Here is a 27,628-nt window from a genome sequence, read left to right as displayed (position 1 = left end):
CGTCACCAGATGGGAAGGTTTCCACATACGAACTTCTAACCGTGACGTACGGCACCAAATCTGCCCCGTATCTTGCCACTCGGACCTTGAAACAGCTGGCGTCCGATGAGCGGGACAAGTTTCCTTTAGCAGCACCAACTATCGAAGAGGACGTGTATATGGACGACGTTATCTCTGGAGCAGAAGACGTCGAATCGGCGATCGAATTGAGAAGGCAAGTTGACGCGATGATGATTGATCAGCGGTGGATTCAAACTGCGAAAGTGGGCTTCCAACCGCCCGGAAGTACTAGAAGGAGTTCCAAGGGAAAATCTGGCGTTACCTGATTCGAACGGCATTGATTGGGACCAGGATGCAGTAGTGAAAGCATTGGGCTTAACATGGCTTCCCAACGTAGATCAATTCCGTTTCAAGTTCGACATTCCTCCTATCAACGAGCATCAGATCCTCACAAAACGGCAGGTGCTGTGTTTCATAGCGAGACTTTTCGATCCACTAGGCCTACTTGGAGCAACCATAACTTCTGCCAAGATCTTCATGCAGCGGCTTTGGTGTCTGAAGAACAAGGAAGGTCAAAATCTTCAATGGGACGACCCACTACCCGAAATGGTGGGTGAGGAATGGCGAACATTTCACGAGCAACTTCCTTCACTGAACAAAATTCGGATTCCACGATGTGTCACAGGTCCAGGTTCACTATCCGTAGAATATCACTGTTTCTCGGACGCCTCAACAGTCGCTTACGGCGCGACAATCTACGTTCGGAGCCAGAGAGACGATGGCGCAGTTTCGGTTCACCTTTTGACCTCGAAATCAAAGGTGGCACCCCTCAAGGTGCAGTCTCTGCCTTGGTTAGAGCTCTGCGGCGCACTTTTGGCAGCTCAACTTTGGGAAAAGGTAGCAGACTCGCTGAAAACAGATGGCCGAGTTCAATTTTGGACGGATTCGACATGCGTACTCCATTGGATAAGGTCACCACCAGGAACATGGACAACTTTCGTCGCGAACAGAGTTGCGAAAATTCAAGGTTTGACGGAAGCAGATCAATGGAGACACGTTCCTGGAGTTACAAACCCGGCTGATCTGATCTCACGTGGAATCTCGCCGAACAACATCCTTGGGAATGATATGTGGTGGCATGGACCTACCTGGCTGCTGCAAAACCCTGAAAGTTGGCCCAAACCCGTGAAAAACACCCCAGAAGAAGAGTTGGAGAAACGACGCAATGTGGTGGCTTGTACTTCGTCGAAGGAATCTGGGTTCATTTCGGATTTTTTAGCCAAATTTTCATCGTTTACGAGGTTAATACGGATGACCGCATACTGGTTGCGCTTCCTGAACAACTTACGGTGCTCAGCGGATGTGAAACGGACAGGATTTCTATCTAGTTTTGAACTACAAGCTGCGGAGCAGGTGATCATTCGGAAGGTTCAGGAGGAGTCGTTTCTGGACGAAATCAGCAAGTTGTTGGCTGGCACACCTGTGGCTCGGAATTCTCCTCTGCGATGGTACAATCCACAATTGGACGAAAACGGCATCCTACGAGTCGGGGGTCGATTAGCTCATTCCGAAGAGTCGCCGAGAACGAAGCATCCGATTGTTTTACCGGCAAGACACGCTCTCACTGAGTTGATCCTCCAGCATCATCATCAAATGTACCTCCACGCTGGGCCACAATTGCTTCTAGGTACGGTTCGGCAACGGTATTGGCCGCTAGGTGGCAGAAACCTGGCGAGAAAGGTCGTCCACCAATGTCAGCGATGCTTTCGTGCAAAACCGTCCGCAATGCAGCAACAAATGGGAGAATTGGCTTCTTTTGTGGTGTTGAGATAATTCCATATTCTGAATCTGCATGCCAAACTGAGCCGAAATCCAAATTTTCATCAATTTTGGTGCCCGGGAACCTATTTAAAAATCAATTTGAAGTTTGTATGGGAGCGATTTGTCGAATCACCCCTCGTCGCATTTTGTACTGAGCGGAGCTGTCAATCAGTTGCCCAGCTGTCAAAAAGTGTTTTTAAAAAATCTGTTTGAAACTGATTTTAGGTACCAAAATAAAGTTCTAAAAATCTGAAAAAAATCATAGCGGCTCGGAAAAAGGTGCTCTTTCGTTTAAAAATAAAAAATCATTGATTTTTTCTTAGTTTAAAAACCCAATTACCGGCAGCTAGAGTCACCGTTTCGCGTCCTTTCTCGAAAGCTGGTGTCGATTTCTTCGGGCCTGTGTATCTGCGAGCTGGTCGTGGACGGACACCGACAAAGGCATACGTCGCAATCTTCGTGTGCATGGCCACGAAGGCCGTGCATATGGAACTAGTCTCAGACCTGTCTACGGAGCGGTTTCTACAGGCGTTGAGACGTTTCTTTGCGCGCCGGGGGCGCTGCACCGATGTTTACTCGGGATGTATAACGGGACGAATTTTGTGGGAGCAAGAAATCAAATCCGAGAGCTGTTCGAGTTGCTGAAAGAAAAGACACATCGTGAAACTGTCGCAAAGGAATGTGCAAACGAAGGCATATACTGGCATTTTAACCCTCCAAGTGCCCCACATTTCGGGGGTTTGTGGGAGGCAGCAGTTCGATCAGCGAAGTTCCATCTACTACGAGTCGTCGGTAGCAATCCTGTGCATCAAGAGGATTTCGTCACTTTGCTGACACAAGTGGAGGCCTGCATGAATTCTAGGCCAATGACGTCACTCTCAGATGATCCTCTAGACTTGGAGCCGTTGACGCCGGCACACTTTCTGGTTGGAGGATCTCTGTTATCCATGCCTGATCCTGATCTCAGCGACGTCCAGCTTAATCGTTTGACGCGATTCCAACTTGTACAGCGGCAGCTTCAGGATTTCTGGAGACGCTGGCGACGCGAATATTTGTCCCAGCTTCAGGCCCGATCAAAACATTGGCAACCAGCAGTTGATGTTCAAGTTGGAAGATTGGTTGTAGTAGTTGAGTCGAATCAGCCACCTACACAGTGGAAGATGGGCCGGATTCAGGAGTTGCACCCGGGCGAAGATGGAGTCACTCGAGTGGTTACAGTGCGAACATCTACTGGCAGTTTGAAACGACCGTTGGTCAAACTCTGTTTGTTACCAATGCAGGATCAGGATAAATAAGGTTGATTTCGTAGATTCCGTCCAGTGCATCGAGAGGAGGTTTCTTTATTTTTCAGAAGTTTCCCGGCAACTTCAGGGTGGGTGAGGATGTCTGCAACGACACCATACGGACGCAACCAACGACTGAACATACTCGCCGCGTTCAGGTACTCCGAAATCAAATTGCGCTACTATTGCTAATGCGGTCGTTGTAGTGAACCGCTTCACATCTACGTGGACAACGGTACGGTCCACTACCACTACGGAGTGGATGGTCATCATCGGTCAGCGGGAGCAGAGAGTAGCAGAGAAGTTTAGTTTACTACTAGCACGTCGTCGCGATCAGTCGCAAGGGGCGAACCCTTGTCCATTTTAATTTGTTATTGTTTAGTGTTAAGAATAAATGTACGTAGTTCTAAGTCCAAATAAATTTGTGTAGTTTTTGTAATGAATAAAGTGTTTTGTGTGAAACTGGTGCTGTCGTTACTGCATGCATGCGAGGAAGAATGCCTGCCGATGATGAAGAACTAAGGAACTGAGGATATTGGCCAGGATAGGACTTTCGGAAGCTGGATGAACGGATTGGACTGAGGAAAAGGAGGTACGTTCTGGTGAAGGTCGAGTGGAGGTCGAACAATACTATTTCGGTCGGATGCTCTCCGACAGCTCTAGTAGAACATTGCATTCTGGTATACGTTTGCCCTGTAGCGATTAAATCCGACTGCAATGTGCGAATTATTATTAGTTTAACAAAACTTCTCCACTGCCTATCACCCACAAACTATCGACAGTCTTGAAAGAAATCACCGCTGCATTAATGAATATTTAAGACATTTGGTTAACGATGAGCATGATGATTGGGACAATTGAGTTTTTTAGGGGTATCCGGATTATCTCATAATCGCATTCTCCGCCCAAAAAATAGTTGGAATCCAAAATATCATTAGGAGGATTCATTTAACAGCGAAAACTGATTAAACTGATTAAACGTTGCGATCACCAAGGCAATCTTTGATCATTTCATTCGCAAAATCATGAAACATTTCAAATAAGCAGAAAATCATGCCTTACGCAGCAATTTAATCTGTTTAGTGAGTACCCCTATTATTTTTGGAGTCCGGGAACTATTTTTAAAATTCATATAAAGTTTGAATGGGGATTTTTTTGTTTGGGTTGAACTGTCACTTTATCGATTGAACTGTCATTTTATCCACGAAAGTTAAAACTGTTTTGTTAATTTGACCATCAAAACATATAGGGGAGACTGAGGAGACTTGATCCCTGGGGAGACTTGTTCCCCCCATATTTGCTCGGAATCAAAAACATTTTTCTTCTAGCATAATTTTTCCAAAACTACTTCTTGACAAACGACTATGTTTTGGCTACAAGTGATTTCGATTGTACATTGCATAATTTTTTAACGGCTGATGGTTTGTTTTCAGTCCTTCAGAAATATTGGAATCCAATAAAATCAAGTTATACTCAGAAATATGAACTCTTTCGATTAGGCTATAGAAAATAGCAAAATTTTATTCACTTAACAACCCAATTGGCTAATTTACTTCTCGTTTAGCTACAATAAAGCTTGGATTCGCTGGTTGGGTCACGACTGCGCCCCGATTAGCGAATCGTGTTCGTTCGTTGGGTCAACTGACAACTGATCAAAATGCTCTAGACACACGCAAGTGACGAGAAATACGTCACGAAACACTCACAGACTTGCACAAACGTCCTGTATATAAGAGGTGCGATGTGAAGGCGGTCAGACGTCAAACTCATTTTCACATAGATTTTGACATTGACCGGGCTTTTTAGTTGGGTTTTGCCCCATCCAACTATCGAGCAACCAACGAACGAATCGACAGTGTACTTCACCACATACAGCACTCTTTTACTCCTTTAGAGTTGATTTTTGACAAGCAAGCAAGGTGACCACCACAATTTCATGGAACTACCACTATAGAACCCGGATAAAAACTAACCATAGGGTGTATGGTGAAAACCATTCCTGCACCATACAGTGTACCAGCTACAATAAAGTGTATTGTAATGAAATGGTTCGCTATACTATACATTTACATTGGATTTTTATGTAACAATATATTATACTGTTTTTCTTACGTTTGAACCATTCACTTTTCCGAAACATTATTTTTCCGTGAGTTTTTAATTATTTCTGGTGTTCGATTTGAATAGATCGTATGTTTGCTGTGATTCCTATGCAGATTCGACCTATTCAAATCGAACACCAGATTTATTCAGTTTAAGATTTTTTCCGTGCTTTGTTTTGTTGATGTTTGTGACTTTTTTGATGCAAAGGAAAGGAAAGAAAAAAAAAGTGAATATTGCGCATTTCCCACCCCACTGGACCCCTTTCGCAGTTTGTATAAGTGCGGGATCGTGAATAAAACTGCGATTTGGCATCGAATCGTGTCGGTATCTTCTGCGCATTACAAAGTGCTGAATAAGTGCGCAGAAGACACCGAAACGATTCGATGCAAAATCGCAGTTTTATTCACGATCCCGCACTTACTAACTGCGAAAGGGGTCCAGTTGGGTGGGAACTGCGCAATAAGTTTAAACATCAATTTAACCTTTAAATGACTTTTAATATAGGTTCGTCTGCGGGTTCGCTTTTTAACTTAACTTATATTTGAATCGAACTTGACAGTTATCTCATGAGTTGTTATGCATTTCAAACTTTAGTCAAACTGGTGCCTCAATATTGCAATAACGGTTAAGCACGCTGTAATGATACTTATGTACCTCGTCACCCACTTCATGCAACTACATTAGTGGTCTAATAACACTTAGCGCGCTCGGCATAGTTCCATCATGCCGCTCAAAGTGTTGCCACAAATAATGCTTAGTTTGCGAAACCCGGTTATCTGGCTGGTGGGGAATGGGAGCCTAAGCTTCAACTGTTAATGCAATCAGAGACTACTCAGACTTAGACGTGGGCGATCCTATATATGAAGGGTTATCCAAAACGCTCTGGAAATTCCCAAAGCGCATTCTAATAAATCTAATAAGCCTAAGATGCCATTAACAGGAGGAAAATGGCAAGATAATATAGCAATATATGGTTTATGTAATGTAAAACAATTCAACATAACAAAAGAGAACCATTCCAAAACCATTTGATTAAATGTATAACCAGTAGTGGAATTACAATTAAAAACAATTTATTTACGGTACATTTTATTGTATGAAACCATTCATGTACCATACAATGTACGGTATATTTAAACCCACGTATCAGTATTTTGAACAATTCATTAACAATCAAAAGTATGGTTTTGCAAAAAAATATATATGGAGAAAAATATTTTTTTATATTGTTACGATACTTAACAACCTGTATAATATATTGTAAAAATCTTATTTACAATTCACGGTATGGTATCCTACATTACATCTTATTGTTTTTGTATTTTTATTTTTACAGTGGTGTCGATTGTAAAAATATGGTTCTAAATAGTACTGTTACAATATATCGTTCGGTTTTTCTACTGTATTTTTTATTCGGGAAGCAGTATATAACTTCGAATCATTTGTTAATGAAATGGAATTTAAACTACAGCTAATCAAAGAAAAAACTTGGAAACTGTAATTAAAGTCAAAAACTGCTAGAATTGAATCACAGCAAAAAGTATCTAAACCAATTGACATCTCAATTGGGAGTAAAGTTTGGTTAAAAATAGAAAACAGAAAGAAACTGGATAGAGTTTACTAAGGATCGATTGAGGTCATAAATGAAACTCATCCCAATGTTTTAATACGAAACCTAATCAATAATGAAACTCAACTATGTTAATTACGGCATAAATGCATATTTTAAACGATATCACTTACGATAAAACACAATCAAATGTTTTAATTTAAATTTATCTGAAGAAAAACGTACATGTATCTAGTACGTATAACATTAATAAACAGATTCAATAATGCTTATACAGTGGCGTTTCGGTTTCATCACTAGTCGTTTTAATCACTACTCACCCAAATTCACGGTTTTCATTTCGATTTTATCACGATGTTCGTTTCGTTTTTATCACACTGGTTCTAATACATTGCGAAATCAATATAAAATTAATATAACTTGACCCAGTCCACTGAAACAGTTAAAAAATGCAAACTACGTCTACGCTGCCCATAATCGCATAGTTGACGTATGCGCCACTGTAGTTTTCAACACACCTTTGAAATTTCAACAATGATTAATCAAAAGTTTATGAGTTTTCTTCACGTTGATGTCTAGCTTGTGTTCTATTAAATAAAACTGGTCACAGTGCATAATTTGATAGATATTTGCTTCATTTTCATTTATTTAGTATTACATCAAATTCAAGATAAAACTGAATCAACAATATTTCTCCATAATACACGGTTCGTGGCTGCCGCTCTCCATCCTCGGTCGCGCCCGATGCTCGCCAAGTCACGCTCCACCTGGTCCGCCCATCGTGCTCTCTGCGCTCCACGCCTTCTTGTGCCAACCGGATCAGTTGCAAACACCAGCTTTGCAGGGTTGTTGTCCGGCATTCTTGCAACATGCCCTGTCCACCGTATCCTTCCGGCTTTGGCCACCTTCTGGATGCTGGGTTCGCCGTAAAGTGCAGCGAGCTCGTGGTTCATCCTTCTCCGCCACACACCGTTCTCCTGCACACCGCCGAAGATCATCCTTAGCACGCGTCGCTCGAAAACTCCGAGTGCTTGCAGGTCCTCCTCGAGCATGGTCCATGTCTCGTGCCCGTAGAGTATCACCGGTCTTATTAGCGTTTTGTACATGGTGCATTTGGTGCGTGGGTGAATCTTTTTCGACCGCAGTTTCTTCTGGAGCCCGTAGTAGGCCCGACTTTCGCTGATGATGCGCCTCCGAATTTCACGGCTCATGTTGTTGTCAGCCGTAAGGATCCGAGGTAGACGAATTCCTCCACCACCTCGAAAGTATCCCCGTCTATCGTAACATTACTACCCAGACGGATCCGGTCGTTTTCGGTTCCGCCTACCAGCATGTACTTTGTTTTTGAGGCATTCACCACCAGTCCGACCTTTGCTGCTTCGCGTTTCAGGCGGGTGTACAGCTCTGCCACCGTTCCAAATGTTCTGGCAATAATGTCCATGTCGTCCGCAAAGCACACAAATTGTCCGGATTTTGTGAAAATCATTCCCCGGCTGTTGAGCCCGGCTCGTCACATCACACCTTCCAGAGCGATGTTGAAGAGTAGGCAGGAGAGTCCATCACCTTGTCGCAGTCCCCGGCGAGATTCGAATGAACTGGATAGTTCACCCGAAACCCTTACGCAGTTTTGCACACCGTCCATCGTTGCTTTAATCAGTCTAGTCAGCTTCCCAGGAAAGCCGTTTTCGTCCATGATTCTCCATAGCTCTGCGCGGTCGATACTGTCGTATGCCGCTTTGAAGTCGATGAACAGGTGATGCGTTGGGACCTGGTATTCACGGCATTTCTGGAGGATTTGCCGTACGGTAAAGATCTGGTCCGTTGTCGACCGGCCATCGATGAAGCCGGCTTGATAACTTCCCACGAACTCGTTTGTTTTAGGTGACAGACGACGGAAGAGTTCGTGGGACGGAGTATTGATTTTGGTGTACTCGTATAGTCGGGATACGTTCCACCCGTTCCACCAAAACTAACCATGAATAGCTCGCGTGCTGTCTGCATAAACGAGAGCTGTAATTCACGTCGCGTTCGTAGTCGATTTGAGATTCCGTTTGCTGTGCTGATCTCCAGGTGTAACGATAAGGGAGGCTGTGTTGGAAAAAGGTGCTCTCTCTCTCGTTTGTCGGGTGAAGATCACTGCGTCCAGATTTTAGAACTATTGTGATATACCCTTTTGCTGTGAGGTACGCAAGTTATCTCAGTAACATATTTGTCACTGAGATACCTTGGTATCGACTGAACTCAAGACCATCTATTATTGATGAATAGAGATCCTGAGTTACAGTATGTGACTCCCCCATTCTGGCGAGACTAGCTTTATGAAGCCAACCACGTCCTTGGGAGATAAGATCCATATGTCAGCAGGCCCTAAAAAGGGCTTGCTGAGAACTTTGAACCTACGTTGAGTGAGTGCACTGCAATAGCAGAGGATGTGTTCTGATGTTTCCCTCTCCTCGTCACAGAAGCGGCAATTTGAGGTTTGGATTGCTCCGATCTTTTGTAGATGGTATCTGCAGGGGCAGTGTCCAGTTATTAGACCGGTGTAGATGTTGAGATCCCTTTTGTTGAGACCTAATAGTTGTTGGGTTTTCTTGGGGTTTATCGTTACGAGCCTTTTAGATTGGCTCGTATGGGGAAGTGCATTCCAGTTTGATGTGATTTGACTGACCATATATTTGTTCATTTCCATTTTTACAGAGCAGTCTGAGATCCCGCAGAAGGGCTCAGGGCCAATGAACCTTTCATTAGATCCATTTCTAGCTAGCTCATCAGCAGTTTTTCAAAGCTAGAATGCATTCCCACACTAGCTTTGAGTTACAAGTGTAGTTATTAAGCGACTTAAGTGCCGCTTGGCTGTCAGAGAAAATACATATTTTTGCAAACCTATACTTTCTCCTCAGGCATAATAACACGCATTCTAATATTGCATATATTTCCGCCTGAAATACTGTGGGCCACTGTCCTAAGTGGACAGAGATTTTTGTTCTAGGGCCATAGATTCCGGAGCCTGTCAGATTATTCATTTTCGAACCATCTGTGAAGAAATTTATAGAGCCTGTTGGAACGCTGGGTCCACCTCCTTCCCACTCCTGGCGGGAAGGAATGAGCACTTCGTGAGGTAAGTGATAATTGACTACCGTTTCCATCCAGTCACTACAAATTCCTATTGCGGGATTTATGGCAAATTCATTTAATATGCTGAGGTGACCCGTAAGGTCTCCCGACAGCAGCGTTTTTGTTCTCTTTAACCTTAGAGCACTTTTTTCCGCTTCCAGCTTTATGAATTGATCTAACCGGGGCAGGTGAAGCATTGCGTCTAGGGCCAAAGTGGGTGTACTACGAACTGCACCAGTGATCGCTATGCAAGCGGTGCGTTGTATTTTGTTGAGCTTCGCCCTTGCAGCAGCCTCATTAGTTTTAGGCCACCAGACAAGGGAAGCGTAAGTAGTCCTGGGACGAACAATGGTTTTATATATCCACTCCACATGATCATACTTGGTTTTAGGCCCCATCTTTTACCCAGGGTTTTTGAACAAACCCAAAGTGTATTGAGACCTTTCTGCACAACTGATTGGAGATGAGAGTTCCAATTCAGTTTTGCATCGAGTATGACACCTAGATATTTTACTTCGCTTGAATAAACTAGTTGTGTATGATTCAAGAAAAGGGGTTTCAGTTGGACCTTCCTCCGTTTGGTGAAAAGGATAATGGAAGTTTTTGTAGGATTTATGCCTAGTTGTTCCTTATGACACCAGGAAAAAGTGTGATTTAGGGCAGATTGCATTCTTTCCACGATAACACTTTCGAATTTGCCTCGTACAATAATGACAACGTCATCAGCATATCCAACCACTTCGAAGCCTCTTCTCTCTAAGCTGTCTAGAAGCTCATCCACCACCAGTGACCACAACAAAGGAGAAAGCACTCCGCCTTGCGGACATCCCCTTGTTGCTTTAACAGTAATGTATGAACCGCTAAGCTCAGAGGAGATTTTTCGATTAGCTAGCATAGCATGTACCCAGGTAACAATGCATGGGTCGAATTTTCTCCTCAACATTGCTGACCCTATAGACGAATAAGAAGCGTTATCGAATGCGCCCTCAATATCAAGAAATGCTACAAGAGCAATTTCTTTTGCATTGAGTGTTTTTTCGATCTTTTGAACTACCGTATGTAGTGCCGAGATCGTAGATTTTCCACTTTGATAAGCGAATTGGTTTTTTGACAAAGGCATTGCTTTCATAAATTTGTGATTTATGTACTCGCATAGTACCTTTTCCATAATTTTGAGCATTACAGAGGATAAACTTATCAGCTTGAATGCTTTGGGGTTGGCTTCATCCCTCTTTCCTGCCTTCGGAATGAAGACAGCCCGGATTTGACGCCAATCGTTGGGCATATGCCCCAAAATCAGACTCGCCCTAAAAATCTCAACCAAGGGTGGAACCAGTGTTTTCTCCTCTTTTTGGATCAACGCTGGGAATATTCCATCCATGCCAGGAGACTTAAATGGCTCGAAAGATCTCACAGCCCTCTCAACCCTGGCCCGAGTGAAAGCTTCCTTTGCAACCTTTATTGCGTCTTTTTTAGATCCAGAAACCCATGATTGGATCTCTTGTGGATCTGAGACAGCAATTCCAGTGTCTTGGTCGCCGATGCTCGACTCAGGGATTGAATCAGGGAAGTGGATCTTTAACAATTCGCTCAGTGTATCGCTAGGCTCTACAGTGAGCGAACCATCCGTCTTTCGGAGGCTACCCACACCATTGGAGTGGTCTTTTGAAAGAGTTTTTTGGAGTCTGGCCACTACGGGTGTATTCTCTATGCTTTCACACATTAGAATCCACGATTTCCGTTTGGCTGACCTTATTTCTTTGTTGTAGTTCGTCAGGGCCTTTCTGTATAGGCTCCAATCGCCGGTTCGCTTGGCACGATTGAATTCCCTACGCGCAGTTTTCCTAAGCTTCTCAAGAGTTTTATTCCACCATGGAACGTCTCTGCTCGAACTAATTGATTTAGTTGGACAGCTCTCTTGGTACACACTTAATTTTGATTACCGAGTTCGGTAATTTTTTGACGAGATTAAAACTGCTGAGCACCGAACTCGTTCAGCAAAAATGCATTGTTTACCTTTTCCATACGATTTTGACAGTTGTTTTACTGAGCCTCAGTAAAATCGATTACCGAAACTACCGAGATCGTACTGCTGTTATAATCTCGTCAAAAAAGTACCGAACAGGCAATTCAGAAATAAGTGTGTAGGCATTAAGGATTTTGTTTTTAATGGATTTGGACGCATCTTCCAATTGTGTAATGGACTTGATGTGACTTTCTATGATGTACTCTTCAGATTGTAGGATAGCTGAGTAGGATTCCCAATCAGTTTTCTTAGGATCTTTAAACGTTTTTTCTATCGTTAGACCCCCTTCCCATTCGAAGATGATGTGTTTGTGGTCTGACATTGATATTTCTTCAGAAACATGCCAGTTTTTTATTTTATCAGAGATAGACCGACTACATATAGTCAAGTCCAAAACTTCCTCACGAATGAGGTTTTCAAACGTGGGCTTGTCACCAACATTACAAATGCCAATATTCTTGGAAGAGAGAAACTGTAACAGGTACTCACCTCTGGTGTTTATATTTGTACTTCCCCATACGGTGTGATGTGCATTTGCGTCACACCCTATGACGAAGGGGATGTTGTGTCGGTGGCTGTACACACTCAGTTGAGCTCGGCTAATTTTCATTCTTTTGCCGAGATCCGCACAGCCGAGCTCTCAGCAATCGCAACTTAACTGAGATATCAGCAAAAAATCAAGTTTATTCATAGCAGCACCCATGGGTGCCGCTATCATCAAACATTAAACGTCAAGCGTTTAGCCGAGATTTCAGCATTTGAACTTTAACCGAGATCCGCACAGCCGATCTCGGCATTCTGTTTTAAGTGTGTAGGCTACGAGCGCAGCTATTTCTGGAGGAGGGATTTCGTCCACGTCACCTGGGAAGTATGCCGAGACCATCAAGATCTCTCTACTCCCTCTAGCGGAAGGTACCTCCATCCTGACAGCTACGATGTCCCTTTTTATGAATTCTGAAATTGGAAAGTATTTACAGTTGTTATGTAATAAAATAGCCGCTCTAGGAGAAAGCTGGCTGTCATCATATACCAACTTACATGAGTGTTGTGGAATACCTTGTATTCTGGATTTATTGACCCATGGCTCTTGAATGAGGGCCACGGTTAGATTCTCTTTGGTGAACCTCCGACAGAGCACACCCGTGGCGCTCTCAGCATGGTGGAGGTTCACTTGCAGAACTTTAGTCGCCATTTCCGGGGTTACCGCTTTTTTTTTCCGGACGACGACTATCCGGCTTTGGATGTTGCGGATCATCAGGGTGTCGTTTGGTGTTACAGTTTGAGTTGTTTCTCTTCCCTGTAGCGACCTGGCCCGCCAGTTTCGCCTCTGTGGTCAAACTGTCGCTTTTTGCACTCCCTTTGCCCTGTTTAGATACCTTTGGTTTGGTACCACTAGAGCAGGGAGTCGCATGTAAGCTTCGAGCTTTTCCTTTAGAGGCGGACTGACTAGCCTTTATGGTGCTTTTGGGGTGAGATTTACTAACCTCGCCCGAACCGGAGGCTTCCTCAGATTTCTCTTGGGTCGGCCTTCCAGTTAGCCGAACCTTGCCCGAACAGGAGGCCTCCTCAGATTGCTCTTGGGTCGGCCTTCCAGTCGGATTGGCGGTATCGGCAGTCGGTTGATCTGTAATCTTCCTTAGTTGGATTTCACCAAATCGGTAGTTGAGGGTGTATTTGGACTTCTTCAGCTTTTCCATCGACGCACCCTCTACTGTGAAGATCCATTCGACATGAATGTCTTTCAGAATGGATCGTTTCACAATACGCCAATTAGTTGTTGTGATGTCATTTTGGCTTTCGATGAGAGCCTCTATTCGGTCGTCGTCATAGCTGGAGCTTTGTGGGAAGAATGCTCGGATCATCTCTGGACGTGGAATCGCCACTTCGTCCATTGCCATCAGCACTGCACCTTCCCAGGGTTTCATGGATGGGGATATTCTCTTTAACCACTCAGCAGTCTCTTGATCCTTACAGATTAGAACCATGTAACCGGACTTGTAGATGAGGTTGTTGAATTTGGGTTTTATTGGCTCGTTTCGTTGTTGAACTACTCTGAGCAGGAGTGCTTCTTGTAGAAGGTCTAGCTGGGCTGTAGTGAGTTGGACGGTGGGAAAGTCTTTGGGTATTATCCCGACCTTCACGCTTTTGGCCATATCACTGTAGCTGATACCAGCTGTTTTCCTCATGGGTGGGTTTTGTTGTCCAGACACGTTTTTCTGAGGCGCGCTGTTTGTGGACTGTTGGACGCGCTCTCTCGGATCCAGATGGTGCTTCACCCTTTTTTGTTTGGGGTCCTCTGTGGCGGATTTGTCTAGGTCGTTTCTCGAGCGTTTTGAGGAAGTGGGCTCGCTCTCCTTATTCAGGATTATGGACAAGGCCTCATTCCGGTCTTTTCCCTTCTCCCGGAGAGTTCTAAGCTGCTTCCTCTGCGAACGTGTGAGTGTGGGGAATTTCTTACTCGGAGCCCCCTTGGCTTCCGTAGAACCCTTGTTATCTTCGGATCCTTTGCTACTTGCTGAAGATTCTTGGGGGTTGATGACGATCCGTATAGCATCATCTTCGTTATCTTCCATGTCCAGCAGGTTGGAGTCGGTCGATGAGGGGTGTTGTAGATCTGGATCAGCTTTGTCGAAACATGTGCTGCTCCGGGAGGTAGGCGTTGAGGGGCAGGATATTTCCATCTTCTCCTGCGAACTACTGAGTAGCTGGTCTTCGGTAAGGCCAAGCTGACTCAGAGTATTCTCCACTTCGCTCTCACACGACTGAGAGAGGCAGTCGTCACCTTGAAGGTTGTTTGTAGAATTTGTACTCATTTTTGGTCCCACGAGTAGCTAGGGAAATAAATGTCCGCTGCACCAGTGCCCCGCCGTAGTGCAGTAAGGGCTGCTTACTGGGGTGTTCGCCCTGGTGCACCCTAGGCTCCGTTCGCGGTTGAGCATGTTTAGAACCCCCTCAACCATTCAGCCCTCGGCACGGGTCGCATTACACCTTGGCATTGGGGTTTATCCATTTTTTCTTTACACGATGGCCATGAATAACAGCCATCGCAACCTTCCTCCTTTACCAGGGCTTAGGACCTGTAGCTCAAGTTCTCAATACTTTCACGATCTTTCGGACATACAACTACGGAGAACCATCATTGCTAGCGGAGTTAAAAAGGTGCTACGTATGGCCATATTCTTGGAGGCGTCGAAATCAATGAGTCGTAGGCCGTTTTCGTTCGTCTGCTGGTGGGCGTTGAACTTACCAATCGTCGGTCTGAATTCCTCCTCCTGGCCTACCTGAGCGTTCAAATCTCCTATGATGATCTTGAAGTCGTGGCTTGGGCAGCGATCGTACTCGCGTTCGTGCCGCGCGTAAAATACGTCCTTGTCATCAACAGTACTTCCGGAGTGTGAGCTGTGCACGTTTATCATGCTGAAGTTGAAGAATCGGCCCTTGATCCACCGACGAACTGACTTGACAGTGGCGATTCAAAACTGTCCCCCCCCCAAATTTAACGGTCGACCAGCGAAGTGAGCGATCGCTTCTGTCAAATCAGCGCAGACGCGAACCGTTTCCTATATGAACATACGGAGGCTTGTTCTCTAGCTATCAAATCATCGCGAGCCGTTATAGAGGTGGCGATAGTGTTCGGCTATTTTTCATCATGACGTCGCGGACAACAAATTTGAATTTATTTGTTCTAGCTGTCACGTCGGTTCGTCGGTGCTTGATCCTCAACCTGCACATTCTTTCGTCGATCGGCTACCAACCGATCACGCGCCTCTGCATATCACCCATCACGATGAAAGCTGTTCCCAGCTCGCGTGTGTTGCCGCAGCTCTGGTAGATGGTATGATTACCTCTAAACGTTCGCATCACGGATCCTGTCCAACACACTTCCTGCAGCGCTACGATGCCGAACCCGCGGTCCTTCAGTAGATCGGCGAGTATGCGGGCGAGATCGGGAGTTCCAGGTACCGAGTTTCCAATCGCAAGTCCTTTTTGTTCGCTGGGGTCGTTGCCGTTGGTCTCGGTTCGTATTATTCTGTTGCTGATTTTCCGTTACAATGGTTTTTTACGGCTTGCTCGTAGGGCCTGACACCAACCCCCTACTTTCCGGAGGACCATAGTGCACAGTTGAGCTTAGAGTCCTTCCCTGGCACTCGGACGTAGATCAACCGCCCCTAACATGGGGATCAGACGCTGTTGTGAGCCGCTCCTCCTGGAGAACGCTCAGGTTTGCCAAAGCAAATCATATAATAAAAAAAAAATCCATTAAATTCTGAGAACTTTCGTACCAATTTGTACGATAATAAAAAAAATCTCCAAATTTTACGTACCAATAATTTAGCCTAAGTAAAAATGCACGAATAAAAAAAAAATACGTACAAATAATATAATCACTATTACAAACAGTTCATTGGCTGTAAATTCAAACCAATCAAAAACATTACAATCTAAAAATCTTCTGTATTACAATCAAAATTACAATACAATATTGTGTCTAGTTTTATTATAGGGTAGCGAGCCACTTGGGCAGTGGCCGGTATTTTGGACACTCTTCACTATAACTTAGTCAATTCTAAACCACTCTCTCTCTCTCTTCTTGGCGTAACGTCCTCATGTGGACAAAGCCTGCTTCTCAGCTTAGTGTTCTATAAGCACTTCCACAGTTATTAACTGAGAGCTTCCTCTGACAATGACAAAGATCCTGGACCGACCGGGAATCGAACCCGTCACCCTCAGCATGGTCGTGCTGAATACCCGTGCGTTTACCGCCTCGGCTATATGGGCCCTACAAACCAATTGACTTGAAATTTTAGATAGTCTACGCATCTCACCGCATTCCAAATATTGTGTCAATTGGTTCAAAATTGGCTGAGTTATAGCAGAAAAAAAAGCCATGCCGAGATGGTTCCACTTCCCTTGTGCGCTGCAGTTTGACATTTGCGGAACTGATCTGGTTCATCTTCTTCATTCTCCCAAGTTGGATGATCAGCAATATGGCACACTTTATCTGGCAATCTTGAGCATTAGAATTGCAAAGGACGGATCATCCGGTTATATGCCGCACCACTTTTCTGATGCAATATGCTCCGTCCATAAATAACGTAACGCTCTCTAGAGTGAGGGGTTATAGTACGGCTGAGCGTCAAGTCCCATAAATTTTTTAGGAACGTTAAAAGCGGTGTACTGTTGATGTTACGTAATAAATGGATGTTGCACCCTTTGCTGATCATATCACTTAATTTGTCTCGCAATGTTGTCGTCGAAGTATAGTAGCAGTTCCTCGAATGATTTGTATTTGAAAAGGTTATTTTCAGCTAAGTTTGCCATATTTCCGGGTGCGGATTTGCATAATTCATTATCCAGTTTTTGTGAGTTGGAAAGAATAGAGAAAAAAATGCATTGATATTTTTAGCTTTTGAATCGGCTTTTGTTACTATTTAGGTTTGCATCTATTCAAAACAAATCTAAACAAACGGAAAAATGACCGGATCCATGTGGACAACGGCTACATTGATTTTAAAATTGTGATTTTCAGGCGTTTGGTTAGAAGCCCGCGCAATAAATACGTTTGCGTTGAGTTTACAGAAGTTTAACAGAAAACAGATGGGAAAACGGCAAGATTACCCGAGCAGAAGGGAATAGCAACAGCATAATAAAATGTGTTATTTTGGAAAAATAACTGAGTAGCGGAAAGAGTTATTTTCATGTTATTTACATAACATATCCTGTTATAAATTTGTCTGTCATAAGCGGCAAAATAACAAATATTATAACAAAAAAATGTTCCTGGAAGACCTGTTTAATAACATGTTTTGTTAGTTTCAATAACAACTTAATAACAGCGAATTTTGAAAATATTTCAATAACAAATTTTGATATGAATACGTTATTGATAACAATCTGAAAACAAAATTTGCTTTTTTTCTGTTGCGAATAGGAACTCCTCCAAAGTCCCATATATGCATTCAATGGGATACGTGACAATATTGTTAAAATATTGTTAAATGTTTCATTCATAATTGGGACGCTATTGTTGTCGCAAGCGATTTCTTATCGAAAACAGAGAGAAACAATAGTTCTTGTTTATTTTCCAAACAACTTACGATGAAAAACTACCGTCGTTTTGAAACCCTTTATTAGGTGGTTCATTGTTTATAAGATTTATTTACATTATTATCTCATTGATTGACACAGTGAAATCAATAAAAATAAAATGTCTAAAAATAATCAATGGAATTCTTGATGACTTATTTTTTACATTTTTGTCGACAATGTGTTGTTTGTCATTGAATTCCACCAGTTGATCCAAAATGTTTCATAAAATGGCTAACACTCTATTACACTCTCTATTTTCGTATTCATAACTAACTGAAACTGGGACAAAAAAACAGGTATATTTTTCAAAGTGCTTATAAAACAAAAGGCTGATAAGTTGGCACTGTAACGTAATGTCAGTAAGAAGAGGAACTGATGACAAAATAATATTTTCTCTTACAGTTCCTCACGGAATGCTGTGAACAACGAAAATCTCGAATGGTGTAGTTTTGATTGCAAAGCTAGTTACACTGAAATAAATTTTGTTGTCGTTTCCACCGAATCCATGGTAGAATTAAGAACTGTACCAACAATTTTCAGCCGAATGCAAAATTCTGTTAATTGTACTGAAACATTGTCAATATTACCATGCGTGTATTACTGTTGACTAAAAACATTCTTGGTTCTACTATTTGGGCATTGTAATTTCGACCATGTAGACTTGAATGTTGCGCGTCTTAGATAAACATGGTCAAAAATACAATGTCAAAATAGTAACATCAAGAATGTTTTTAGTGAATGGTACTTCACGCATGGTAATATTGGCAATGTTTCAGTACAATTAACAGAATTTTGCATTCGGTTGAAAATTGTTGGTACAGTTCTTAATTTTACCATGGATTCGGTGGAAACAACAACAAAATTTATTTCAGTGTATGTTGTAATATTAATGATCAAATATTTGTACTAGTCTGACACTATAATGTGCTACAACAAAACATGTTATTGAAATGTAATTTAAAGAAAATATACCAAGAGCACGATCATAACAAAATAAGATTGCACAACAGAACATGTTATGGAACGGTGATGACTTAATAAGTTAATAATAACAAACCGAGATATAAAAACAGGTTTTGTGATTCCGTTGTTATTATTTTGATATTTTCCTCTGCTCGGGTAACTCAAACTCTGTGCAATGTGATCCAGACTAATGCATTTTCCCGAATGTTTCGAATGACATGGTCTAAGCGCAATCTATGGCGGAGTGCAGCAGAACACTGTGCTGGCGAAAATGAACAACGAGCTAGTTGCATGTTACACAAAACCCAGCATCCTGAAGATGGCTAAAATAGAAAGATGCGGTGGGCAGGTCATGTTACGAGAATGCTGAAGTACAATCCTGGAAAGTTGGTGCAATAATTTTATGTAAATAATATTAAAACTAATAATTAAATGTATGAGCCATTTTACGAGACGTTTCGGATCAGCTGATCGCTCATTTCATGAATGAAAATTTGACAGGAGGTTGCGCCCAAGCCCGTGAGTGTTAATATCATTATCAACACTGTTGTCATTTCGTAAAATAGACTATTGGACATTTTACCAGTGCACACTGGACAAAATATAATCACAGTTTTCCGAAGACTGATTTTGTGGATTACAAAAACAAACCGAGCAAACCGATTTTTGTTGCTTTCAATATATATTAACATATATATCACAGTCATCTTATTGATTCTATCAACGGGTAATTTAAACTAACCTTTGTTGCTTTAAATGTACTAAAATTAAACATTCTGCTTATTGTACTATTAGCACAGACAGATAAAACATATTTGTAATATGATGGTGTGTGCCATGCGCATGGTCGTACCAGTATCGATCGCTCGATAGCGACCAACATCGTCAAATGTGCGAACGTGCCATAATATTAAGCCACCGTATAGACACACCGAGCTCCGTCGCACTGTTGCACGTCGGGTAATATTTGGAAAAGAGGTAGTTGTGCGAACCCTTAAAATACACGAAAGAAAAGAACCAGAGATGAATGAAAACAACATTCAAGTGTACGAGACGGGAGGTCTTTACCAGTGCCAGCAGCGGGTTTCCTTTTCGCGCTGACTGGTTATTCGGCCAGCCTCGACCAAACCGAACCGCTGAAATTGTACATCGCTAGATGGCCGTCACGAATCACGACGACGATCGACGGACAACAGCGTGGAAGATTACGTGCGGAGTAAGGCGAAACCTTCGACTTCAGTCTATTACAGACTTTTCGTGTGTACTGTTGTGGTTCGGCTGAACACTCCAGGATCAGCTTTTAAAGCCTTTCTAATAAGTGTGAGACAAGTGTATGGTGTTGATTGGCGGAGGATTGCTTCTTAGCACAGTTTCCTAATCATCTCCGCGTCTACGCAAAGGCTTCAGAATCCAGACAACAGTATCGAGGTCCTGACTAGTTGATGGATTGTGGTTTTTATCAGTGCATAAAAAGCGACCAATCCCGTGTCGACAGTGAATGAGTTTCCATTTTACATAACAATAGCTTACCCAACTCGTTAGGAAGCATATTGCATGTGTCTTATTGTTTCACGCACGAAACTGTGGACAACTTTTGTGAATCAAGTGCTTATGTGCGCTCTATCGAAGTAGGTAGTCATTCTAACAGGAAGAGAGAATCAAAACAAAAATATTCTTACGTCAAACGAAAGTAAAAGTGGATATCGTGGGGATAATACATCGCATCAGAGAGTAGTGCGCTGTCAAAAGTGTAGTACTAGCTCGACGGGAGACTGGTTGGTTGGTCGTCGTGGTTCGCGCACATGTGTGCAGTACTGGTTTGTTGTTGCGGAGTGGAATAGCATATTGCCTTTCGTTTTTGCAGAAGCAGACGTCAAAAGGTAGTAGTAGTGGAATGGACAGCTGCTCGCTGCTCTCGTGAGGATTTTCGTAATCATTCGCAGAAGAAAAATTTCTACGGGATTCAGCTAGGACATTGAAGTGAAAGTTAAGCTTTGGTCAACAAAATTCTGCTTCAAACAGGTAAGTGCAAATTGATCCAGTTATTCATAATAGCATTAAAAATAGTTAATTTATGGAAAAGAATTGCGATACACTTGCATCATTCTTATAGGATTTTTAACCTTCCATCACTGCCCCTCGACGACTGTGCGCCGACGAGACAGTGTTATTTAATACTGCATGTGCGCTTTTTTGTTGCATTTATTGCAGATGAGCCGTGCACTTGGACTCCATCAGTACTGATTTATGTCTAGCGGTAATTTCTAACCGTTAATTAATCCATGAAATATGCAATTGAAAATTTGATGAAATTAATGAATTGTCATAATTTGTAGAGGCATAAACGTATGCATATTTGTAAACAATTATTTTAGATGGAGGGATTGTTGATCACATTCAAAGAAAAATTTATGCATTGTCGTAGGATAGGAACCGTTCCTACTGTTCATGAAGTGCTCCTATGTTAATCATATTTAAAAAATACATTTATACAGGGTGTTAGGTTCCTGAGTGCAAACTTTTTAAAGCGTGATAGAGGACCATAAATGTTGAAAAAAAAATGTTCTACACATATGATCAAATCTTAACCGTTACGTAGTTATTGAACTTCCCATGTTTTGAACTCTTATTGCCATAACTGACAATAACTTGAAAATGGTCAAACTTATCAAAGTTTTTTACCCTTTATTCGAAAGATTTTTGAATTTTCTATCAAATGGTATCTCATTGGCGTATCTAGGATTTTTTCCTAGGGGGTGCCTAGGGGGTGCCAGTTTCAGTGGTTTTCGGGTTGTTTTGCTTTTTTTGTAAAAGGTGTTACCGATCCACCCTCAATTACTTTGCATAATGATATACTGCGTCGCGGGAAAAATTAACCCGCAAATTGAAACGCGCTAGGGTATGTATTCCATCAGTAATCTCACGCTCCCATATTCATCCTATTCCAAAACAAGCGATTACGGCATCGATTGATTCCGTTCTTTTTGTCTTCATGCGTGCTTACAAAAAAATACAAAAATAAGAAACAAAACAAACAACGCATCAATCCTTTGTTTTTCGCAGGCTAAAAATGGGAGCCACATGCTTAACCAGTACCCTATATTTTGAAGAACAGCTTTGCAAAAGAAATTCGAACCGTTGTATTGATTTAACACTATCCCGTCATGTGAGGTTTGAAAACTCGATTGCGTATAATACATGGAATTTGTATTTTTAGTTTGAACTTAACAATCATCACAACAATCCCTTTTTTGTGACTTGAAAACAATCAGGTCCGTAAGAATACATTTTTAGAGCAATTATTAGAAGTGTAAATCTCTGAAACTATGAAACATCCCCAAATTTGCGTTAATCTGTATTTATCGTGAAATCCTCTTTGCTTTATTGCATGATAACAACCCTTATAAAAATAGTTTTCAAGAACAATGATAGGAGTTATAAATACTTTAAATTGCAAAATCAGGATAAATTTTTGCATTAACGGCGATTGCGTTTTTGTTTCATTCGTTGAACACTACCACATGGACATGAAAATACTTTTACAGAGAAATTATGAGTATGATTCTTAAAACTACAAAATTTTAACTCGATTATCCTGAGTTCCGTTCTGAAGCTTCACGAACATATTATCAATTTAGTTGAAACCCGAAATTTGGTACGAGCGAACTTCGATTTTTCTCTTCGGGATTCTGATGCTCGCACCAATTCCGATTTTGACGATCTTCGTGTATCTGGTGAACGAAATGCTCTATAAAGCTGAAATTTTGACTTACGTAAAGCCAACATTGTAGTAATCAGTAAAAAATTCAGCTTCGTTAATTTCGAATACCCAAGAATTTTGTGTTTTTGGCAAAACATTCTTTTGGTAATTCCTCGGGGAATATTTCCGGCAATTGTTTTGCAATTTATTTCATTTAAGATTTCTTTTGTAAATCTCTCAGTAATTCCTTTGGATTTGGCAAATTTCTTCGGTAATATCTTTGATTCTTTTTCGGCAATTTATTTAAAAATTTATTTGATACTAAACACCTTCACGCATCCTCTGAAAATTTCATCGTCAGTTCCATTAGAAGTTCTGTTATACATCGTTTCTTTAATTTTAATGAAAATTTTTTAGACAATTTCTTCTACATTTCTTCAGTAATTGTGAAAAGAATTCATCCAGCAGATGGTTTTGGAATACCTTCGGCAGTTCCGATGTTACTTGCATTGAAGATTTATTTGGGAATTCCATCAGCAATTCCTTTGCAAATTTTAGAAACTTCGATTATTACTTTGGAATTTCTTTCTGGATTTCCTTCGGGAACTTATTTAAAAAAAAAAACTTTGGCGGTTCCTTAAAATTCTTGCACGATGATTCTACGACAATTACTTTTGGAATTCTTTCTTATTTTTTCAGAAATTCCTCTGATGATTTCGGAAAATTCTTTAAAAAGCCCCAATATTTTCTTCACGTGTTTCTCTGGTAATTCTTATATGAATTCTTTTGACAACTACTTTGAAAGTTCTATGGTAATTTTGATGGATTTTTTCCGGTAATTTCTTTGGCATTTTTCAGGAAGTTTTTCGTGAATTTTATATGGTTTCCTTTGAACAAACCCAGTCCAGAATTTATGAATTTCCAATTCAGCAATTTTTGGAAGCAAATAATATAAATACAATAAAATCATTAAGGAATAAAATATGATCACGATAAAATTGCATGAAAAAAATTGCAAAACAGCTGAAAAAAAACTGCTGAAAAAATTAAGAATAGCCATTTAACTTATATAAAAAAAAAAATCCAAAAAATTGCAGATTAAATCCCAATGAAACTACCGTAGAAACTTTCAAAAACAAAACAACCATGCCGAACGAACGCTCAAAGTTATGGCCATACTGCGGTCTGGCGAGTACAAAGTCGTTCGAATCCCATCAGAACGCGATTTTTTAATCACAAATTCATTTCTCAATTTACTAGTTTCTCCCTCACATTCCTATAGGATTTCACTGGAGATTTCTCTAGTAGCACCTCCTGGGATTTCTCTGGAAATTTTAACTTTTCCCGAAATTTGTTTAGGGATTTCTCTATAGGTTTCTTTTGGAATTCCTTCAGCTGGAATTCCTTGAGGAAGGTCAAGAGGTGTTCCAAGAGCAGAGGCGAGTACGCTTGCCGTTAACCGTTAGCACATTTCGGGCGAACATTTGCCTCTATTTCCGCAAAGGTCACATAAAAGTTCACTGTCAATGTTCTCCAATCTGCAAGTGATGTGTGGAATAAAATCAATTTGAAGTTTAAGTTTTCGAGTTATTAAGAGACGAACTCAATTTAACGGTTGACGGTTAATGACAACTATCCGTTAACCATTTAATTGCGTTTGCCACTCAATAACTCGAAAACTTCAAGTTTAAATTAATCTTTTTTCACCTCAGTAAAAAGATATACCTCACTTGCAGATTGGAGAACATTTAAAGTGAACTTTAAAGTGACTTTGGCGAAAATTGAGGCAAATGCTCGTCCAAAATGCGTTAACGGTTAACGGCAAGCGTGCCCACCACTGTCCAGGAGTAATACCATGATTAATTTCTAGAGTAATCCATGAATAAATAAAAACTCAAGAGGACTTCCTAGATGAGTCTTTAGAAAAATCCCTGGGAATTAAAGACATTTCTGGAAGTATCCGAGGGAAAATGCCTAGAAGAATCCCAGCAAGAATGCCAGGAGAAATCCCTAGAGGGATTGCTGAAAGTATCAGAGTAAAAATTTCTGGAGGAGGCCTAGGATGCATTCCTGAAACATTAGAAGTAGCAGAAATTGCTTATGGAATCCCAGGAGGAATTCCTGGATGAAAGTCAAGAGGAGTTTCTGGAGAAATCTAATGAGAAATATTTGAAGAAATCCCAGGAAAAAAATCCTTTGAGATTTCCAGGAGGAAATACCGAAGGTACTTCTGCAAGGCTCCTAGAGAAATTGCCCTGAATAATCTCAGCTAGTTTTTGAAGGAATCCCTGGAGAAATTCTTAGAAGAATCCCTAGAAAATTCCGGGAAGTAAGAACTTCTGGAGAATTCCTAGGAGGAATTTCTGGAAGAACCACAGCAGGAATAGCTTGAGAAACTCAGCTGAAAGTCCTGAAGAAAGGCCAAGAGAAGTTCCTGGAGGAATCCCATGAGAAATTTATGGAGGAATTACCGGAGAACTTCTGAAAAAATCACAGGAAAAATATCAGGAGGTATTCTTAGAGGCATTCTGGGATGTATCATTGTACAAATATCACCAGAAATCCTAGAAGGAATTGCTTGAAGAAATTTCTTATACAGAAATTTCTAGAGAAACCCCACCATGAATGCCTGGGGGAATCCAAAGAAAATAATCCTTGGAATATCTACAAGAATCGGTAGAGGTATTCTGAAAAAATCTATAGAGATGGTCTTGAAGGAATCGCAGGAGGAATTTCTGACGCAATCTTAGGAAGATTTCCCGGAAGAATTTTATCCATAATGCTAGGATAAATTCGTATAGGAATCACTAGAAGAATTTCTGTACGTATCATAGTACGAATTTCTGGAGGAATCGCTGGCAGAACCGCAGGAGGAGTTGTTTGAGGTTTTATTTGAGAAAGGCCAAAAGGAATTTCTGAAGGAATCTTGGAAAAATCCCTGGTTGAACAACCGAAGGAATTTCTGCAAAAATTCCAGGAAGCTTTCCTGAAAAAAAATACCAGCAAAGAAGCCAAGGGAAAGGAGAATCCAGGAGAATCCGTAGCATGATTTCTGAAGTACCACACTTGGAATTTCTGGAAGAAGAATTCCGGGAGATATCATAGAAGTAATTTCTATAGAAATCCTAGAATCAGGAGGAATTCCGGGGGTATCCTAAGAGAAGTTCCTCTAACAAATGCCTGGAGGAATACCTACAGTTCTCCTTGAAAGAATCGGTGGAAGTATACTGGAGCAATCTTTGGAGGAATCTCAGGAAGACTTCCCGAAAACATTGCAGTAAGTTAGTATGCCAGGAGAAATTTCTAGAAGTATCAAGGAGTCCAAATGGATATTGCTTGGGGCATTCCAGCTGGAATTCATGGAGGAAGGTCAATAGAAGTTCTTGAAGAACTCCCCTATGAAATTTCTGGAAGAACCTCTGGGGGAAGTCCTGGATAAATCCTTGGAGAAATCTCTGGAGTAATGACCGAAGGGATTTTCAGAAAAATCCCAGGAAGATTTTTCGGAAGAAATTCCCTAGTAGCATTCCTGAAGGTACCATAGTGAGAATTTTTGAAGGAGCTCTAAGAGAAATTACTGGAAAAAACGCAGTAGGAGTTGCTTGAGGAATCCTAGCCACAATTGGGTTTTTAAATTTTGAAAAATGTATCGATTTTTTAATTTTTACGAAAGTGCACCTTTTTCTGAGCCACTATGATTTTTTCTGTTTAAACTTCATTTTGACACCTTTGATCAATTTCAAAGAGATTTTTTATATCACATTTTGATAGTAGGGCAACAGTTTGACAGCTCCGCCCAGTACAAAATGGAACGACGGGTGATTCGACAAATCGCCTCCATACAAACTTAAATTGAATTTTTGAATAGGTCCCCGGGCAACAAAATTCATGAAAATTTGAATTTCGGCTCAGTTTGGCGTGTAGATTCAGAATATGGAATTATATCAACACCCCTAAAAAGCCAATTTCCGGAGGAAGGCCAACATAAGCTCTTGGAGGAATATGAGGAATTTCTGGAAGAATCTCTGAATAAAATCTCCATAGGAATTCCTGGAAGAATCACCGGAGGAACTTCTGAAAGGATCCCAGGAAGATTGTCTTGAATAATCCCACCGGGAATTCATGAAGGAATCCCAATAGAAATTTTTAGAGGAATCCCTAGGGTAATTTCCAGAAGTATCATAGTAAAAATTTCTAAAGAAATCCTAGGAGAAATTACTGGATCAATCTCCACGGAAATTTCTAGTATGTACAACCCCATAAAGACTGCCTAGAGAAAGCTAAGGGAAGTTTATTGAAGAAATATCGGGAGGAATCCATAAAGGAAACCTAGAGAAATCACTGTATAAATGGATAGAGTTATTTCTGGAGCAATGCATGGATAAGTCTGTTGATTATTCCTACCAATATCCAAAACGCCAAAACGTACAACTGGTATAAGTAATTCCGTGTGTGCTTAAGTTTTGTTCAAATGTGCGATTCATAAATATTGGAATTATTGTGTGAAGTTTTAACTTTTAGGTGTCTGTCAAGGAAAAATTCTAGGGGGTGCCGAATTTGTTCTAGGGGGTGCCAGGCACCCCTGGAACCCCCCCTAGCTACGCCAATGTGGTATCTTTGAATCGATTGGCTTAGTTAAGTTAAACAACTAAGTTTTCTAGAGCAAAATAGCTAAAAATAATGTATTTTTATTGGTTTTTGTCAATTATCTTTGAAACATGCGCAATAAATTAAAATTCCTTTTTTGGCAAAGTTGTGGCCCCTGTTACACTCTACAATTCGTTATTTGACACCAAACTGCTAGCTCTTATCGTTTTCTTGCAATTTCGATTTAATTGTGCGGCACAATGCGCAAAAAAGTGCTTTCCATTACAGTTGCAAATTTATGATCTGAAATGCGAAGGTAAAATCAAAATTGCAACAAAACGATAAGAGATAGAAGTTTGATGTCAAAGAAC

General features: G+C 41.3%; 1 protein-coding gene across 1 annotated transcript in view; it reads left to right on the top strand.

Annotated features, from left to right (window-relative positions):
- Nucleotides 1-19,854: 19,854 nt before the first annotated feature.
- The window catches only part of LOC109430221 (3-hydroxy-3-methylglutaryl-coenzyme A reductase), a 168,583-nt gene continuing 160,809 nt past the window's right edge, over nucleotides 19,855-27,628 (top strand). Inside the window, exons 1-2 of the mRNA XM_062846341.1 lie at nucleotides 19,855-20,186; nucleotides 20,835-20,992. The gene's annotated coding sequence lies outside the window, so the exon portion shown is untranslated. The remainder of the gene's footprint in view (nucleotides 20,187-20,834; nucleotides 20,993-27,628) is intronic.

Source organism: Aedes albopictus, chromosome 1 (genome assembly GCF_035046485.1).
Source record: "Aedes albopictus strain Foshan chromosome 1, AalbF5, whole genome shotgun sequence".
NCBI classification, from domain to species: Eukaryota; Metazoa; Arthropoda; class Insecta; order Diptera; family Culicidae; genus Aedes; species Aedes albopictus.
Note: the sequence above shows the minus strand (reverse complement) of the source record. Positions and strands in the feature narration are given on the sequence as shown.